The 21435-nt window shown below is 36.1% G+C and overlaps 1 protein-coding gene across 2 annotated transcripts in view; it reads right to left on the bottom strand.

The window, feature by feature from the left end:
• SGCD (sarcoglycan delta) overlaps positions 1-21435 on the bottom strand; it is an 832261-nt gene that overhangs the window by 353972 nt on the left and 456854 nt on the right. Inside the window, exon 1 of one of the 2 annotated variants that reach the window (XM_033096287.1) lies at positions 509-782. The exons of the other annotated variant lie outside the window; for it this stretch is intronic. The gene's annotated coding sequence lies outside the window, so the exon portion shown is untranslated. Of the gene's footprint in view, positions 1-508; positions 783-21435 lie in introns of those variants that run through there. 2 annotated transcript variants of the gene reach the window in all.

The following is a 21435-nucleotide window of genomic DNA, read 5'->3' as shown; positions in this document are numbered from 1 at the left end:
AAAATTCCATGCAATAATAAAAGAGGCCAGGAATTCATACATACATACTTACACCCACTCTCTGAAAGTGTTATCCAAAATAGAAACTTCAAACTCTGATTCCCTCCTAAAATGAGAGCCATTTTCTGCTAAAAATGTGCCGTTCAAAATTCTTATGAAGCAAAGAACACAGTTTCATCTACAATTATCTTTCCTGCCAATTAACTGTCCTTACACACAGAAAAGTTCCAGAAGGTTGGAACAGGGCGACACTACTCAAATTCACATACTTTTCTTTTCACGTCATGTTGCCAGCTAAATCCTAACTTTCAGAAGTGTCTGTGCCTTACTGAAAATCAGATCTTGAAGGGAGTTGGGAGAAAGAAAAGATTACAACTCCACACCAAATGATTAAGCGATGACGGTCTAACTTACACACACCCACTCGAAAACTCAGGACCTGCAAACAAACAGCAGGCTTACACAGTGAAAAGAAGTGTGGAAATGCAAGAAGGTAACCGTACCCTACCTCTCTTTTCTGCTTCCCAAGGCAGCTGGTGAAAATCGCCCTCAATCCGGGAGTGTGCGGAGAGACTCTGAAGGAGGCGGCCGACTGGCCTGCCGAGTGTGAGCAGGCCCAGCCCGTGTTCAGAAGCTGCCCCAGTCAGATTTTCCAACTGTAGAACTGCAGCCAAGTCCCTGCCCATGCCTGAAGAATTTCCTGAACAGCATTCCCGTTCTTTTTCTGACTGCTTTGAAACCGTACTCTGTCTGTGCTTCAATACGGCTTTGTCAGGCCAACTCGGAGCTACTGGGCTGTCTCCAGCGATCAATGGGAAACACATGTGTCAAGCACGGACTCGCTCCCCTGCACCGATGTGCACGGCGTCTGCTGGGCTCACATTCACAGCCACAAAGGAAACTACTTCTAGAACCAATTCGGGTTGCTCAGCCATTCTCCACACAGGCTCAGCTCTGTGGTGCTAGATGCTGGAGATAAGTCTTCTCTTTCTTCTGCTCCACACTGCCGCTTTTGAGCTGGCTCCTTCCGTTCACATTCCTGGCTGACCCCCGGTAGCCCCCTGAGTTCTTGCCAGTGCTGATAACGAGCCTATTACAGCTGAGAGATGTGAGTTCTAATTGGATCTCCCTACATGGGTTTGCCTGAGTCTTTGCTCAAAATTTCAACTGCTGGAGGGGCAACAGTATTTTTAGCATTTCCAGGCCAGTTCTGTACTTCAGAGTTGTCCCATCATCCTGATGTGTGCATCTATGGCTGCTGCGACTAAAAATAATGCAATTATTTTTCAGGCACTTTCCGTTATTCTCTGCTCTATAAGTGGACTGGTCCAAAAATGTAACATTTAACAGGCTGTTGCAATGTGTGTTATGATTATAGGAAATAGAAAGGAGAAAAGAATGTACCTTTCATCAGAATGCATCCTAATTCTGTGCACCTGTGATTATTTCTGGAGGCCACTCCATCAAGATGTCCTGTGTACATTCTGGATTTTGTGGCCCACCTTTGACATTTTCTTTTTCCATAAGACAAGAGGAAATCTCTAAAGATATGAAGAGGACAAGCCTCTTCTCCCATACTGAAAACCCAGTATCTAAAGAACCAAAGCTAAGTTGTCAAGGTAACACTGTAGACAAGAGATGATTTAAAGAGAGAGCCTCATTTGTTTTGAGTTTTTTTCTTTTGGTATTAATGGTTTACTCCCTAAAAATCATACCCGATTCGCATTTATTTTAAAGAACTGGCTTGCCAGATTGTAAAAGTCTTGTGTGTTCCTAAGGGGCTGCTGTAAATAATAGGATTTGGGGAGGTCTGGAGTTTAGAATCCAATTGCAATGAGCAGTTTCAGCAGGATTAGCTTTTTGCCTTGGGAAGCAGTGTGCATGCGTGTGTGTGGGTTGGGGGTTGGAGGAGGGCATGTGCACCTCCAAGGCCAGGGTGCAATTATAGAATCAGAAAACTTCACAGTTGGAAGGAACCCCAGAGAACATCCAATCCAAATTGTTTCTACCCTTCATCTTATGGAGGGAAATGGCGGCCCAGAGAGATGAGATGCCTCGTCCAGAATTGCAAAGACAGTTAAGGCCAGAGCTGAGACTAGAAAACAGGATGTGGGCTAAGTTTCTATGTGCTTTCTCCATCCCAGCAGCATCTGGGAGGGGTGGCATCATCCACCTTTCACAAGAGCAGGCCTGGAATCAGCTGGCCTGGATCCATCTCATCTTAGCTCTGTCTGTGAATCCCCGTCGGCGTGCTTAACCTCTCTGGACCTGAGTTTTCTCATCTGTAAAATGGGGACAATCGTAGGATCTACTTCATGGAATTGTTGAGGATTTGGTGAGATAATCCATGGAAAGTGTTCATTAGAGTGCCTATAGATAAATTTCAATTTAGTTTTCTTTAAATGGAGCAAAACCGAGACCCTTTCTCTTACCTAAAAATAAAACTGTACTCTCGTATCTATTCTAGTTTCCGTTTCTAGAATAAACTTTTTGATGGGCTAAAGTTTTCCGCCACCTTCACATAATAGGGGCCTATCACCTCAAACACAGGCAAGCTTCCGAAAGAATGCCTTAGTGGAACATTAAGCCAGCCACACAGCTACTTTCCATTTATTCCCTAAACGTCACACTGAAGTCTTTCCTCAAGATTAGCTCACAGGAGAGGAAAGCAGTGACACCAAACCTGCAGTGAATTACATGAGGCTGAACAAAGGACCACGGGCAGAGAACTGGACTTGGTCTCCAAACCTGAAGAGCTCAAGCTTATCATTCTAAAATAGGACACCATCAACCATTGCAATTCCCATGTTTGGTGACTGCAACCTCCTATTGGTGACTGCAACCTCCTATTGGTGACTGCAACCTCCTATTGGTGACTGCAACCTCCTATTGGTGACTGCAACCTCCTAAATTAACAGCAACAGCTACGAAATCCCATAAGCTAGGGAAGAAATCTTACGGAGAAACAGCTGCTACAAATGCTAAAGAATCAGATTTCTAGCTTGGCTTCCAGAGACTTTGTCTTAGAGCCTACCCCACTACTTTGAAGGAAACAGAAGAGGAGGAATAGTCTATTTTGAGTGGTTTACAAGTGTTTTAATAATTAAACAAACATGAAACTGGAAAACCAAGCTCAGACTTATACAAAGGCAGACGACAGTGATGTGATCTAAAAGACACCGTCGCTGTATTCCCCCAAATCTTGGCCACAGGGCTCATCCACTGTGGATAGTTAAGAGAGATACCTCAGTTTGAGACCCAGCTTCAATATTACCAGCTGGGTAAATCCTGAAAAGCTACTTGACTCTTCCAATGTTAAGAAAAAATCATCCAAAACTTGAAAATAAGACCAAAAGATTGTCATATCCTTTCAAAGGCCTATGTGGCAACTGTTAAACATGCCCTCTCAAGAATTACTTAAGGGAAAAGGGGTTTGTTCAATTCACTGTTCACTACTGAATAAAGGTCCTAAATGTAGTAAAGTTACATGTTACTTCAGAGACTTTTGTCTGTTAAAGATACAAATTATTTCTCTCCAGTAGAAAAAATACTCCCACATGTGATGGTGTGTTGTACTATAAGACGTTATCCGTTTTGTATAATATGTATCTAATCTAGCAATCTTTTGCTAACATTCCTGTATTAATGCACCTGAAACAAGGAGCTCGCCCAGTGCTCCTGGAACCAGTCTTACCATCATCCCGATTCCCTCCTCAATGAATGAGTCAAATCAAATCTTCCCCATATTTTAACTTTACATTTGTAGGAGGGATGCTTTTAGGTTTTAAAAATTATAGTTTGATACTATTTAATTTTCCTCTTCTGCATAATGAGTGTTCTAAGTCTTATGTGAGGTAATGCATAATAAAACACTTAACAAAGTATATGGCACAGAGCAAATGCTCAAACTACGTAAGCCCTGCTATTATTTAATACATACTCTAATATCTGGTGTTCAGTTTTGTAAAGGACCCTAGAGATCCCTAGACTGGGTCACTCCTCAATCTCTTTCCTATTACACTTTCTAATCGTTGGATTCTGAATCCACTGTACAATGGCTACCCCAACTGGAATCCTTCCACAGATGCCAACCTCTGCTTTTCAGAGATTTCTACTTTTCATGTTCTAAAATGAATCACTGAAATATATCTCTATATAACACATACAGTTTCTATAGCTGCTAATCATAAAGGTCAGTTAAAATTCTGACCTTAAGGATCATATGAACGAGAAAACATCATTCTAAATTAGAACATAAGCTCCATGAGGACAACGATTTTTGTCTGCATCATCTCCAGCTGTATTTCCAATGTCTAGGATTGGTATGTGGTTGGCCCTTATATTTACCATTTGAATAAATAACTGTCTTTGACTTACTTGAAAATGGGTTTCCTAAATCATCTTTTTAAAGAGAATTATTTTGACATATAGTTTAAACATATCTGGTACTATTGGATCATTTATCCTCATTATGATTTCGGTTCCTTTTATCATCTGGTTTGCTTTCTTCTAGGAATGTTTCAGTTTGGCTAATCTCCCCTTAAAATTTGGTGCTGAGAAGTGAACAAACTTTTCAGACTTCATTTAATCTTTCTGACATGTTAAAATATTATATGGCACTTGGGGTACTGAGTTCTCTTATAAGATGTAAATATTCTCAGAAACTAATAAGCCATTTATGAGAAAGACTTTGAGAAACTACCAAGTCAGGTGCCTGGCAAAGTCCTTAAGGCCTGAGGTACAGGTAAGATGGCTGTGGTTATAGGGAAGGATGCTTGCAGTGCCACTCACTTGGGAGGGAAGGCTAAGGGAGATAATACTGTGAGTCATAGAGGCACAAAGTAATCATGGGACAAACTTGAAAAGAGGCATTTGTCTGGACCCTTTGGTTACAGCACACAGCACTCATTCAAATTAGTCTAAAGAAAAGGGGGGCGGTTCTAACTCATATAACTGTAACCCCTAGTGGTGGATTTTAAAGGGGAGGTGGGTAGACAGTAGCAGTTAAAATGCAGTCAAGGCTCTATCTCCCTCTTCTTCTGTAGGCTTCTCTTGACTTAATTCCCAGTTTTGCTCTCTCCATTGGGTAGTAAGTGAGACGTCCACAGGTGGTCCAAAGGTCACTTTCATAGGGAAAATAAAAGGTCCTTTCCAGGAAGGACTCTAGGTAGCCTTGCTTGAGCCACATGCCTATCCATGAACAAATCTCTATAATCAGGAGGCTGAGGTTCTTGTGGTGGCCATATTTGGTTCATATGACAACCCTGGAGACTACAAGGATGGAATCAGCGCCATCTGCACCACATGGACTGATGAGCAGGCTAATTAGGGAACTGAGAAAAAGTGGTAGGCTGACAAAACTCCCCTGTGAACTATGGATGATAGGGCACCCAAGACATAGTCATAATCTTGCCCAGAGAAAGTTCTTTAAGAAAAATTATGAGGCAGTATTTAATCAATGGATAGAAAAAAGTATTTATTATATACAAGACAAAAATAGTTGAGTTAGAGTTAAGCTAATGGCAGAAAATTAGAACAGTAACATTATGTCAGCCTTTCATTGAAAGGTTCATTTCATGAATAATAGGTGATGGGAAATGACATTCACCCTGCTTTGGCTCTTCAAGACAGACAGAGCAAAAACAATTTTGCTTTTCAATGGCCAAGTGCAAAATTATCCGGTTGACGTCTTTTTGTGGAGGAAATCTGGACGGAGAAGTTTGGCTCAGTGACGAATCAATGACCCACGGTTTTGAGGATACCTCCACTGGCCAGTGTCCAAGTTGAAGTTATTTTCTGTTTTGGAAATTCAAATATTGCGCGGTGTACGATGAAGGATTCTCAAGCTAAGTCATTCCTTTGTAAAGGAACTGACATGTGATAATTAATGTGACTAGTAATGAAACCAACCCATTGCAAATATATGTATTAAAAATAATTAAATAGTGCAAAGCAAATACTGGTGTAGTTACACAGTTGGTTGCATGCATTCTTTTCTCTTCGGCACAAAACACGGATCACTTCTTTCAAAATTCTTTCTGGTCCATAATTTCTCAATGTAATACAGCTTGCTGAAAGTAAAACTCTTGAAATATCACATTTTTATTTGGAAATAAAATTTATTGCTCAATAAAAACGGGCCAGATTCCATGATAGGGACACCATCCTAGGCAGAAATAAATAAGACCTGTACTTGAAAGCAATCGCACCTCTCAGTGCTCAATGGTACAAAATACAACTTTTGGATGCAGGAATGCCCAGATAATTTAAGCTTCCTGAATGAGGAGTGATGCTTGAAGGCTAAGCCTTCAAATTAAACACCCACCCCCAGCAATTGTATACCAAAAAAATATCAAAAGCTGCGAAAGGCAGAAAACTTAATATTATACATTTCAAACTATTTCATCTTTAGAAGTAATTTATTTACATGATAGAAGCATAGTAGAGCACATCTACAACTAGCAGTGTCTACTACATAACAGTTGCTTAATAAATGTTTATTGTTTAACTAACAATGAAAATTGCTAGTAATAAAAAATATTCTGACACTGCCAAGCAAACAATAACTGAAGGAGTTTATCACCATTAGACCTGCCTTACAAGAAATGATAAATGGAGTTCTTCAATTTGAAACAAAAAGATGCTAAGTAACAACATGAAAAATGAAAGTATAAAAATAACTGGTAAAGATAAATATATAATCAAATTCAAAATACCTAATATTAAAATGGTGGTATGTAAAACTCTTTGAACTCTAGTTTCAAAAAATAACTACAGCTACAATAATTTGTTAATGGATAAACAATGGATATACAAAGTGTAAAGTGTGATATCAAAACCATAAAATGGGGGAGAAGTAAAAGTATAGAGTAATTTTGTATGCAATTAAAGTTAAGTAGTTATCAGCTTAAAATAGACTGTTATAACTATAAGGTGTTTTATGTAAGTTTTGTGGTAACAACAGAGGGAAAATACTCTACTAAATACATCAAAGATGAAGAGAAAGAAATCAAAGCATACAATTACAAAAAAAAATCAACAAATCACAAAAGAAGACAGCAAGACAGAAAGAACAACAACAAAAATTACAAAACAGTCAGAAAACCATTAACAAAATAGCAATAGCAAGTCCTTACAAATCAATATTCACTTGAAATGCACATGGATTCAATTCTCCACTCAGAAGACACAGAGTGGCTGAATAGATGGAAGATTCAACAATATGCTGCCTACAAGAGACTCACTTTAATCTTAAGTACATACATTAGCTGAAAGTGAAGGGATAGAAAAAGATACTCCATGCAATAATAACCAAAAGACATCAGGAGTGGCTATACTTATATTAGACAAAAGAGACTTTTAGTCAAAACCTGTCAAGGAGACAAAGAAATTCACTATAAAATGATAAAGAAGTCTATTCATCAACAGAATATAACAACTGTAAATACATATGCACCCAACATTGAAGTACCTAAATATATAAAATTAATATTAACGGAATTGAAGGGAGAAACAGACAGCAGTACAATAATAACAGAGGATATCAATACCCCACTTTCAAAAATGGATGTATCTTCCAGACAGAAAGTCAATAAGGAAACAGCAGTTTTGAATAACATTATAGAGCAGATAGACTTAACAGGCATATACAGAGCATTCCATCCAATGGCAGCAGAATAAACATTCTTCTCATGTGTACATGGAACATTCCCCAAGGTAGATCATATGCTGAACCACAAAACAAGTCTTAACAAATTTAAAAAGACTGAAATCATATCAAGTATCTTTTCTGACCACAATGGCATAAAACTAGAAATCAATAACAGGAAAAAAGTTAAAAACTTTAAAAATATGTGAAAATTAAATAACATGCTCTGAACAACCAATAGGTCAAAGAAGAAATCAAAAGGGAAACCAAAAGGTATTTTTAGACAAACAAAAATGGAAAGACAACATACTAAAACTTAAGGGATGCAGCAAAGCAGTTCTAAAAGGCAAGTTTATAGCAATAAATGTTTACATTGGAAGGAAAAAAGAGTTCAGGTAAACAACCTAACTTCATATTTAAAGGGATTATAAAAATGAAGAACAAACCAAACCCAAGGTTAGCAGGAGAAAGGACATAATGAGACTAGAACACAAATAAAATAGAAACCAAAAAAATAGAAAAGAACAAAACTAAGTTGATTTTTTTGAAAAGATAAACAAAACTGACAAACATTTAGCTAGACTAACAAAGGAAAGAAAAGAGAGGACTCAAATAAAATTATAAACTGAAATAAAATTATAAAGTTTTATAAAATTATAAAACTGATATCACAGAAATACAAAGGAACATAAGAGACTACTAAAAACAAACATGCACCAACAAATTGGACAACATAGAAGAAATGGATAACTTTCTAGAAACATACAACCTACCAAGATTGAATCATGAAAACAGAGAAAATCTAAACAGTAATTACTAGTAAGGAGATTGCAGCGGTAATCAAAAACCTCCAAAAAAGAAAAGCCTAGTACCTAATGGCGTCACAGGTGAATTTTAGCAAACATTTAAAGAATTAACAACAATCTTTTTCAAACACTTTCAAAAAATTGAAGAGGAGGAAATACTTCGAAACATTCTACAATACCAACGTTACCCTCATACCATAGTCAAATAAGGGCACTATAAGAAACTTACAGGCTAATATCCCTGATAAACACATACACAAAATTTCTCAATAGAATATTAGCTAACTGAACTCAACAACACATTACAAAAACACACTATAATCTAGTGAAATTCATCCAAGATTCAAGAATGGTTCAACATATACAAATCAATGAAGGTGATACACTACATTTCCAAAATGAAAGATAAAAATCACATGATCACCTCAATAGATGCAGGAAAAGCATTTGATGAAAATTCAACATATTTTCATGATGAAAATGTTGAACAAATTAGATATAAAAGGAATGCACCTCCACAAAACAAAGGCCATAATACATGACAAGCCCACAGCCAATATCACGCTGAACAATAAAAAGCTAAATGGCTTTTCTTTAAGATCAGGAACAAGACAATTAAAGCCTACTACTATTAAACATGGTTAAACATTCTACTTAAAGTAGACAAATTAGACAATAAAAAGAAATAAAACTCATCCAAATTGAAAAGGAAGATGTTAAATTGTCTATTTATAAAAGATGATTCTGATATATAGAAAACCATAAAGATTACAACAAAAAATTGTTAGAACTAAAAATTCAGGACAATTGCAGTATACAGAATCAATAGACCAAAATCAGTGTATTTATATACACAGAAAAGAAAGAATTAAAAACATAATTCCATTTACAATAGCATCAAAAATAAAATTCTTAGAAATAAATTTAACAAATAAAGAAAAGATCTGTGTTGAAAAATGGAAACCATTGATGAAAGAAATTGAAGAAGATACAAATAAATGGAGGATATCCCATACTCACAGTTTGGAAGAATTAAGATTGTTAAAATGTCCATATTATCCAAAGCAATTTATAGATTCAATGCAATCCCTATCAAAATTCCAGTGACATTTTTCACAGACATAGAACCAACAATCCTAAAACTTGTATAAAGGCACAAAAGATTCTAAACAGCCAAAGCAATCCTGAGACAGAACAACAAAGCTGAAGACACCACACTTCTGATTTCAAACTGTATTACAGAGCTACAATAATCAAAACAGCAAGGTACTGGCATAAAAATAGATGCATAGATCAATGGAACAGAAGAGAGCGCCTAGAAATAAACCCACACGTATACAACTTATCTTTGACAAGGGTGCCAAGAATACACAATGAGAAAAGAACAGTCTCTTCAGTAAATGGAACTGGGAAAACTGGATATTCACGTGCAGAAGAATAAAATTGAACTCTAATCTTTGTACAAAAAATAACTTGAAATTAATTAATGTTTTAAATTAAAGACCTGAAACTGTAAAAGTCTTAGAAAAAATGTACAGAAAAATATCCTTGGCATTGGTCTTGTCAATGACTTTATGGATATGACAGGCAATGAGAGCAGAAATAAACAAGCACGACTACATCAAACTGAAAAGCTTCTGTACAGAAAAAGGAACCACCAACATGAAGAGGCAATCTATAGAATGGAAGTATTTGCAAACTATATATCTGATACAAAGTTAATATCCAAAATATATAGGCAACTCATACAACTCAATAGCAAAAACAAATAAGGATTTAAAAAAAGGGCTCAAGACATATATATATATTTTTCCAAAGAAGACATATAAATGGCCATACCTATGAAAAGGTGCTCAATATCACTAATCATCATGAAAATGCACATCAAAAACACAAAGTGATATCACCTCATACGAATCAGTATGGCCATTACCAAAAAGACAAGCGATAACAAGTGTTGGCAAGGATGTGAAGAAAAGGGTACTCTTGTACACTGTTAGTGGGTACTTACTTTGGTTTAGGCATCACAGAAGACAGTATGGAGTTTCCCCAAAAATTGAAAGGAGAACTACTATATGATCCAGCCATCACACTTCTGGGTGTATGTATATCCAAAGGAAATTAAATCAAGATCTTAAAGAAATATCTGTACTCCCTTGCAGTCTTAGTCACAACAGCCAAGATATGAAAACAACCTAAGTGTCCATAGATGGATGAATAAAGAAAATGTCATATATGTGTTTGTGTGTATATACACAATGGAATATTATTTGGCCATATAAAAAGACCATCCTGCCATTTATGACATATGGATGAATCTGGACGACATTAAGCTAAGTGAAATAAGCCAGACACAGAAAGACAAATGCTATATGATCTCTCATATATGTGAAATCTAGAAAAGTCAAACCCTCAGAAGTAGATAGTAGAATGATGATTGCCCGGGGCTATGGATTGGGGAAAATGAGGAAACTGTTGGTCAGAGAGCACAAACTTTTAGTTATGAGTAAATTCTAAGGATACAGCATGGTGTCTATATTTAATAACAACGTATGAGATTTGCAAAGAGATTAGTCTTAAGTATTCTCACCATACACATGCACACAAGGTAACTATGTGAGATGATAGATGTGTTGATCAGCTTGATTGCAGTAATCATTTCACAATGCACATGTATATCAAGTCATCATGGAGTATACTTCAAATATATACAATTTTTATTTGTCAATTTTATCTCAATAAAGCTGAAAATATAACATAAATCATATCAACAGAATTAAAAATACACATTCTGATTTCATTTTTGTAGTATTATAGATTGCTGACAAAATAATTTTACATAATTTTTAAAGCTCACAGTGGTAGATTGTAGCATACTCTGATCTAGAAGGAGATGGAGGTCATCAACTCTTTTTCATTACTTTCATAAAAAAAAAAACAAAAAAAAAAAAACTGAGACCTGAAGTGACATGGCCAGAGTCACACAGATAGTATAGGAGTTCAGCAAAAGAGTCACGTATTCTCATTAGAGAAAAGCAAATAAAAACCACAATGAGATATCGCCTCACACCTGTCAGAATGGCTATCATCAATAAATCAACAAACAATAAATGTTGCCGAGGATGTGGAGAAAAAGAAACCCTTGTGCACTGGTGATGGGATTGCAGATTGGTACAGCCACTGTGGAAAACAGACTGGAGATTCCTCAAAACAACTGAAAATAGAACTACTTTATGACCCAGCAATTTCACTCCTGGGTATTTATCGAAAGAAATCCAAAAGACTAATTTGAAAAGATATATGCAACTCTTATGTTCAATGAAGTACTATAACCAATAGCCAAGATACAGAAACAACCAAAATGCCCATCAATAGATGACTGGATAAAAATGTGGTACATACATACAATGAAGTATTACTCTGCCATAAAAAAGAATGAAATCTTACCATTTGCAACAATATAGATGGACCTAGAGGGTATTATGCTAACTGAAATAAGTCAGACCGAGAAAGAAAATACCATATGATCTCACTTATATGTGGAATCTAAAGAACAGAGTAAATGAACAAACGAAACAGAAATAGACGCGTGGATACAGAGAACCAACTGATGGTTTCTAGAAGGGAAGGGGAGCTGGGAGGCTGGGTGAGAAAAGTGAAGGCATTAGGAAGTACACATTGGTAGTCACGAAACAGTCACAGGGATATGAAATACAGTATGGGAAACATAGTCAATAACATTGGAAAAACTATGTGTAGTGTCAGAGGGGTGTTAGACTGACTGGGGAGATCACTTCATAAGTCACATAAATGCCTAACCACTATGCTGTACACCTGAAACTAACATAATATTGAATGTCAATTACAATTTAAAAAATAGTCACAGAATGTAAAGTACAGCATGGGGAACACATATAGTCAATGGTATTGTAATAACTATGTACAGTGTCCGATGGGTAGTAGACTTGTTGGGGTTATCACTTTGTGACATGTGTAAATGTCTAATCACTATGTTGTTTTCTACACATGAAACTAATAAAAAAAAAATTCATGCTTTCTGATACCTACCTTGCCTGCTGGAGCCAATGACTATGATTCTAGGACACGATCCACTGTATCACTTCTTCACTTATTTGGGTAATTTCTGCTGTGAATCTATTCCTGAAATACAATTTGGGTTCCAATATGCAGTGTCTGGTTATCTACTTCTATCCTTACCTCTTTTAAGCAATTGGGAGGGCCTTTCAAGGATTTCTAAGCATTATGTTAATAAAAACTAAATGGACATAAATAAGGCTGTTAAAAAATTAAAATACAAGTCTAGAGACAAAATGTTATTATGCTAAGCTAAATGCAGGCAAAAATTGTCTTATATACCTTTTTAAAAAGTTATTTTTTATTACAGTATAGTTGACAAACAATATTATATTAGTTTCAGGTACAATATAGTGATTTGACATTTATATACCTTACAATGTGTTCACCACGATAAGTCTAGTAGCTGTCAGTCATGGTACAAAGTTATTACAATATTATTTACCCCATGTTCATTGCAGCCTTATTTATAACAGCCAAGATATGGAAGCAACCAAGGTATCCATCGATAGAGACTGGATAAAGAAAATGGAAGAAAATGGGAAAATTACATATATAATTATATATAACATATGTAGTATACATTATATATATTATTTGCATTATATATTATTTACATTATATATAATATATATACATTATATATATGATATATACACATATATATGTATGGGTTTTTTTTGTGTGTGTATATATATATACACACATATATACACACACACACAAAAAAATATATATATACATTTATACACATATATATACACATATATATACACACACACATACATATTTATACACACACACACACACACACACCGGGGTGCCAAAAAGTATAAAAATGGCTTGTATTCATCTTTTGCTATTGGCATATATTGAGTATTACAATTTTAATACAGTTTTTTTCCTTTCTTAAAATGTGTATACATTTTTGGCACCCTCTGTATATGAAATATACTATATGAAATATAGTATGTATATATATGTATGTGTATATATATATCTATATATTATATATACAATTGACTATTACTCAGCAAAAAAAAGAATAAAATCTTGACATTTACAACAATATGGATGGACCTAGAGGATATTATGGTAAGTGAAATAAGTCAGAGAAAGACAAATACTACATGACTTCACTTATATGGGCAATCTAAACAAAACAAAACAAATGGACAAACAAAACAAAAGAGAAAGAGACTCATAAATACAGACAGCAAACCGATGGTTGATGGGAGGAGGAAGAGATGGGTGAAAAAGGTGAAGGGGAATAACAGGTACACACTTTATAGAGTTACAAAAATTAGTAAGGCCTGAAGATGTAATGTAAAAATTTGTCTTATATACCTTTAACCCTACCCTTAACAGAACAAGTACACATTACATATCTGTTGGAATGGATAGAAATAAAATACTTCCGTCACTTTGGGGATTGTAGAGTTCAATGCAAAGATGATATTCCTCAAGGCTTCCATCTTGATCAACTTCAACAGTCCTTTAATATCCTGAACCTCATGTCTCATATTTAGACTGAAACTTTTAGAAGCAACAGATTGGGCCAGTTTGGCTGATCTCCATTACTGTCCTGTCTTAGAGAACAGCATGGAGTGTTGATGCAATAGATTCACAGAAATGAACTTCATGTAAAATGTACTTAGTGGCTGCATTCCCAAAAGTGTGAAGCAGGAAGCATAAACACCAAATGGATGAGGACAGAAATGCAAAAGTCAAGAGTAAAAAGACTGGTTACCTGACCAGCATATTCACCTCTGACTACACTAGGTTGGAATATCTAATGAAACAATGTGGCGTTCAAAATGTTATCCATGGATGCATAGAAGAAAGGAGAGTCACAAAAGGGAAAAGGTAAGTAGAGTTCATTCAAGCACTGAATTGGAGTCTTAGCCAAAGAACTTGTCACTCTTATTTAATGAGTGGCTCTTCTATGCCAGGCATTGGCAATATGGCAGATAGAAGACAGATGGGTCCTTAATCTCAAGGCCATTTACGGTCTTTGTTGGGAGGACATCCAAGTGTCCTCTGGGACCACTGGCAAGACCATCTCTTTCGGGCTGACTTAGCCTGATGCCATTAAGGAATCCCTTTTATCTAAGTCATTTTGTTTTGGTTTCAAGTACATTAATTACCTTTCTCATTTTATTCCTTCTTCTTATGTAGGTTTCCTAGAAGGAGAGAAAACGTAGCTATCCCTATCCATGGAATACGTATTTATAATTGCAAGTTTAAAAATGGATATTGCCACTGTAGACATCGATCTCATAAGGTTGGCTAGTGTGAGTCTGCCATTGAGAGATAAAACCTCTCTTGGCTGAACTGATAGAATCAGCTTTGCAAGACTTGAAGTTATGAAAGACATTCTGTGAAGACTCCATGGAAAGAGACTTGCCCATGAATAATCACTATAGTATCTATTAATTTCCAGACCTAGGATGTAAAATAATGCATTGCCAAGGGTTTATAGCTAGAGAAATGGGTCAATTCTTTAACCATGTCATCTAACACATCTATAAGAGACCATGGGAGCTGAGCCACTCCATTTAATTCTCTCTAAGATATTACCATACATCAACACTTTATTTTAAAGAAACACTTAAAGATTCTATTATTAGATGAGCTACAGCAGTAGCTCAGTGTAAAGGGTGAAGTCAAACGTCAGTTTGTAGTGACATAATCAATATAAAAAAATCTCCACTTTTTAGGAGCTTAATTCAAAATATAAAACATTTCCACATTGAATAAATGTATTTGGGGTTGTGGACAAATTTTTGATGTTCATTGCATTTCAAGACTTCGTATGAGTACTTTACTTGATTTTTAAACTGTAGCCTTTACTTTTAATTCCATGAACTTGAAAATATTATCTACATCCTGTTATGTGAAACTTAATAAGGGGAAGATTCTGTACTTGCCACCATGTTTGTGATTGGCAGGATTTAGAACTTCTTTGCCTAGGATGGAATTAGACGAACCTGGATTATCTTGGTGGTGTTACTTCTTAGCCAGGAAAAGTGGCAAATTACTTCCACTCTCTAATCCTTGAGTCCTCATGTGTAAAATGGGAGTAAGTAGTAACAGCAGCTATCTCAAAAGACTGTACAAGCGTTTAACAAAATAATCTTGGTAAAAGTGGCTTTCACACACATAGCCATCGCCAACATGCACTGACTGCTTAATTGTGCTCGTACATAGTAACCGCTCAAATATTAGCCGATACTGCTGAATTCTGCCCCAGAACTTTTTGTTTTTTGAGCCATCCCATTACTTGGTATTCAAATATATTGAGAACATAGATGCACTTCAGGAGCAAGAGACTACTTTCAAAGTGAGCCAGTCTCCTGTTACTTTTGTTAATTTCCCAGTGACTTAATTATTAGAATGTCATTTCATCGTGATTCAGCAGGTACATTGACAGGCCTCAGCTCACTGTTCTAACTACATAAAGCACACCTATGTCATTCTAGTTTGGTTACTAAGTGAGAAGATAGTATTCACTACCAATTCTTCACTGGAGCCTCCCTTAGTACCAGCTGGGTCCACACCTCCAACATCCGTCATCTACGTAGTCTTGGCCTTTGCTTTCTATCTCTCCGCCTCCATCTAGCCCTTCAACAACGCACTCTTGAATCTTTAGATAGTGTTAGTCTCACTATTACTACAAATACTTTAAAGGTCCTCGTCTCTCTTACGATACAGTATAAACACCTTAACACAGATTACAAGGCACTGGATGACCTGGACCTTGTACCTCCTGTATGACATTCAGGAAACAGTTTGCAAGTCCCTTCTTCCAAGAAGCCTTCTCCTTTTTCTCCTCCGCCTCTAGCTGAGTAGGTATATCTGAAGTTCTTGGTTAGGTGCTCCACAAAATTCCTTGAGTATTTCCTGCCATACTACTTGCCATTCTTTATTGTCACTGCTCAATTAGTTGTCTGAATGTTCAACTACATTGTCAGCTCTGGAGGCATGCGCTATGTCTGACCAGTTTATCAGTTCTCAGTAGGGTTACCACACGGCCTGGGTTGGTACAGACACTACAGTAACTGCTGAAAAAGGGAGGGCAAGAGGGAGGAGCCGAAAACGGTGCCCAGAAAGGTGGTAGTGGTAGAAAGAGCACTGTACCGGTAGATTGGAGAGCTTAATACAAGACAATATTTACAATATGGTTCATAGTTTTCATTCATAAAGTTTAATCTGAAAATATTGATTTACTCTGTGTTCTGCCTAAATACCTAAAGTGCTTTCTGATCAATGACACTTCCATCTAAATTTTATCCTGTGGCTTTGTCTTCTGCATAGACTAAGTCTCAGAAGACAGAACACATTTAAACTGCCACATTAATTAACACCTTTAATACCACAAACTTCAAGTTCAACTGGAATTAACTCCTCACCAATACAGTGATCTTCCTCCAGATTTAGCCTTTTGTTTAATTTTATATTTTTTTGACTACACTGGCTTTTTCCCTAAGAATTCTTTTTTTTTGTTTGTTACCTAATTAATGGGAACTTGAGACATCTCATCACCGATTTAGTGATTATACAATTGCAATTTTTGAAGTTGTGAGAACTGTTAACCAAAATTTCGCGGATATATGAAAAGATGATGTTAGAACTGATGCCTAAATATTTACAGAAAAAAAAAGGATGCCATGGCTTATGGTGCATTTCTTATACACATGTTTGAAGAAGCCAAATTGAACAGCATGTACAAAATCAAGACTGAGTTGCATTAGCAGAAAAGATAAATTTGAATGTCAAGTCCAGATTTAGGAATGGAGAAAACTGTTCCTAGGATTTATAAAATGGAACTAGTTACTACTCTAACAGACTACACTCCCAGTACCCCAGTATGTTCTGAATCAACTGTACGAGCCATTTAAATAACAACACCCTTCAGCCCTTAAGACTCAGATAGTTTTTTCTACCTCAAATCTGATTTCTCACCGCCATTCTTATATACGCAGATTTATTTCAGGAAACCTGACCTTATAGAACATTATGTTTTGCAACTAGGATTGTTAACATAATATTTACATATAATCCTAGCAGCCAACATTTATCGAGTGCCTACTATGTACCAGGTGCTTTCATTACAGTATTTCTCTTCATCTCATGGAAACCCTCTGCGGTTGGTACGATTTCAGGGGTTGGCACACTTTTTCTGTAAAGGGCCAGATAGTAAATGTGTTAGCCTTTGCAGACTACACAGTCTGTGTTGTAATTTCTCAGCTCTGCAGTTATAGCATGAAAGCAGCCGTAGACAATAAATAAATGAATGGGCCTGTCTTGTTCCAGTAAAACATTTTATGAACACGAATATTTAAATTGCATACATTTTCTGTATGTCATGAAATACTACTTTTATTTTGATTGTTTGCTTCAATGATTTAAAAATATAAAAACCATCCTTAGCTCACGAGTCTTATAGAGACAGGTGGTGGCCAGATTTGACCCAAGGGGACATAGATTGCCAGCCTCCGCACTCTCTCGAGATTTCAGGGCTCGGAACTGAAGCTCAGAGAGACAGAGTTACTAGTGAGAAGACAGAGACAATTTTCACTCTTAAAGCACCTTCTCCTTTTGTGTGCCTCTGCCTATGTTATGGTTTATATTCAATGCAAAAGCTAAAATCTTCCGGTAGCCAAGACCTTAAAATGACTGACAAATGAGTTGATGATAACTGAGAAGATATGTTTCTTCTTCAGGTAACAATGAATTAGACCAAAGGCTATTATTTTCAGTGAAGTTTGTTTTGTTTTGTTTTGTTTTTTTAAAATCTCATTTGGAAGGGAAGTGGTTCCAGCAAATCAAAATTAATAAATCATATTTGTATTTACTCATTGGTCCTTATAATGAAAACAAGTTAGTTTTCTTCTTATTATATATTTTATTTACATATTCTAAAATTGGTAAACACCTTTTTTTTTTTTTTTTTTTTTTGGTTAAAAACAGGAGAATGTTGAAGCCAACTTCTAGAGAGAAAGGGGGACCATAAAGTAAGGAAGAAAAAGTATGAGAAATCAAGTATAAATCATGTTCCATTTAAAAATCATCTTTAAATTTGGGTCTTTTAAATTTTAAGAGTGATGTCTTTACAGCTTCTATGATAAAAAGCTACATGTTTTTCAAATCAGAAACTTCAAGCATCATTAATCAATAATTAACCGTTATTTGTTAAATGGGTGTGGCATCAGTCAACAAATTTTGAAGGAAGAGGAGGAAAAGTGGGGAAGGAAAAGGAAGAGAAGAAGAAAAGGATGCCTCAGCCACCGATGGCAAAGTTAATGGCAAAGATCTACACGTGGATCTGGAACACATTGTTTCGAAGAGGTGAGAGGGAAAAGAAAGTCAGAAAAATGAAAACAACTCTGGGTTGGAAGAGAGATGCCATCAAGGACTTTGAAAAGAAATTAAGTTTGTAAAGCTTTGTAAAGAAAATGTTGTAACTATGTATGATGATGGATGTTAACGAGACTTACTGTGGTGATCATTTAGGAATATATACAAATATTAAATCATTATGCTGTACAGCTGAAGCTAATATGTTAGATGTCAATTATACCTCAATTTAACAAACAAAGAAATTAAACTCGAAGTGAGTTAAGAATAAAAGAGTGGTTCCCTAACCAGTATCTATGGCAAAAGGGATCTTAGAAAATTCTCTTATAGGGCTAGTTAAGTTAGTGTAGACGAATAAGATAATTATAATTCCAATTGATATTTTTAAAGAGTTAACTTTTCTCCTGGCAGTGTAGGTGTTTTTCACGTATAATTTAATCTTTAGGACAACTCTATGAGTTAGGTGCTGGAGTTATCATCATTTTATAAATGAGGCAACTGAGATACAGAGAAGTTTAGTGACTGCCCCCAAATCACATAATGGATAAGAGATAAAGATAGGATTAACTCAGGCCTGTCTAATGATGAAGACTGTGTCCTTAATTGCTATGCTAAACTGCTTCCCATTCCTATTAATGAATATGAAATTAAAGTAGAGTGGTGTCACAATTTAATATTTTATATGAGTAATGGACTAATGTAATTTAATAGCACTCGGTAATTTATAAAATGCATTCATGAACACGTTTCACTGGAGTTTCACATTATCTCTATGTGGTTGCTTAGAATTACCTCCTTCTAAGTATGTCAGGGAAGACATTTATATTCAAAGAAGTGACTTGTTCAAGGTCACAGGGCTGGAAAATGTTGATGTGGTTGAAGGGAAAGAGCTGGTTCCGTCTGTTTTTCTGGGAACTCTGGCCCTGCCACTTACTGAATGTTTTTGGAGAAGAAAACCCTTTCTGCTGCCAGCATCTACACCTGAAAAACAGGGATAGAATTTTAATCGCTTAGCGTCTTTCCCACCCTACAACTAGTTTATCGACATGAATGCCTTGGTACATTACATATAGGCGTGCAACAAATGCAAACTTCCTTCGTCTGCCTGTGATACTGGGTATCTCAGAAAGAGCGCTGGATATACGCATATCAAACCATCATCGTGGTGTACATTTTAAATACTGGGGTGCCAAAAAATGTATACATATGACTTGTATTCATCTTTTGTTACCGGTATATATTGAGTATTACAATTTAATAGGTTTTTTTTTTCCTTTCTTAAAATGTGTACACATTTTTTTTGGCACCCTCCATATATACGATGTTTATTGTCCTTTATATATCAATAAATCTGGAGAGAAAACAAGGAACAGCCCTGAATCAGAGTTGGAAGATCTGGGCTCTTTTGTCAACCAGGCCCTTAGCCAGCTGTGACATGGTACTGACACTTTACATCCATTTGTAGCCACACGTTGATAAAGCTGCTGGGAGGGAGGGGGCAGTGCCCTATGTGATGCCAGTGTGGACTTGGGAAGAGACATGCTTCCTCCGTTCTCATGAATAAGTGAGAGCAGGCTCCAGCACACCACTGAGCAAAACTGTGAGGTTAGACTTTTTTTTTCAGCTGATGACGTATTTTTCAGTAAAAAAGCTTGGAGTAAAAGAATAAAAGAGTAGTGGGGGGGGGGGGTCTTCCAAAGAGCTCTCACAGCAAAAAGAATGATGCAATAGAAAGTCAAAATCTTTTGGGAAGCTAAGTAAGTATATAGGATCCTTAATGCTGGATTTTTCTGGGCTTCATATCTTATATGCATTGTGAACCTCAGAGAGGGGACTATGCACACAAACCGTGTTTCCCTGCAAATAAGACCTAGTCGGCCCACCAGCTCTAATGCGTCTTTTGGAACAAAAATTAATATAAGACCCGGTCTTATTTTACTATAAGACCCGGTATAATATAATATAAAATATAATATAATTCCGGGTATAATATAATACCAGGTATAATATAATACAATATAATATAAGACTGGGTCTTATATAAGACCCAGTATAATATAAAATAATATAATATAATACCGAGTCTTATATAATATAATAAAATACCGGGTCTTGTATTAATTTTTGCTCCAAAAGATGCATTAGAGCTGATGGTCTGGCTAGGTCTTATTTTCGGGAAAACATGTAGCATTTTTTAAGCTTATATGATCACATACTCTTTTATAATGGATCATTTTAGAGGACTAATGTTCTATAAAACACATTTTGGAAAATTCCACTGCAGACGAAACGAAGTAAGCTAACAAGAACTCTAACTCCTTGTTTTAATTAGTGCAATCCAATCAAGTAACTATCTAACACCAATAATGTGCCCAATCCTGTGGTAGGTGGCCGTGGAGACAGAGGGGAAAAAAAAAAAAAAGAATTGTCTGCATGGCTTTTTCTACAGAAGAAAAAAAATGATGCACATGTCCTGTAAAGGAACAATGGTGGAAGAACAGAAAGTGGGATCCATGGAACCAGTTT

Source organism: Rhinolophus ferrumequinum, chromosome 24 (genome assembly GCF_004115265.2).
Source record: "Rhinolophus ferrumequinum isolate MPI-CBG mRhiFer1 chromosome 24, mRhiFer1_v1.p, whole genome shotgun sequence".
Classification (NCBI taxonomy): Eukaryota; Metazoa; Chordata; class Mammalia; order Chiroptera; family Rhinolophidae; genus Rhinolophus; species Rhinolophus ferrumequinum.
Note: the sequence above shows the minus strand (reverse complement) of the source record. Positions and strands in the feature narration are given on the sequence as shown.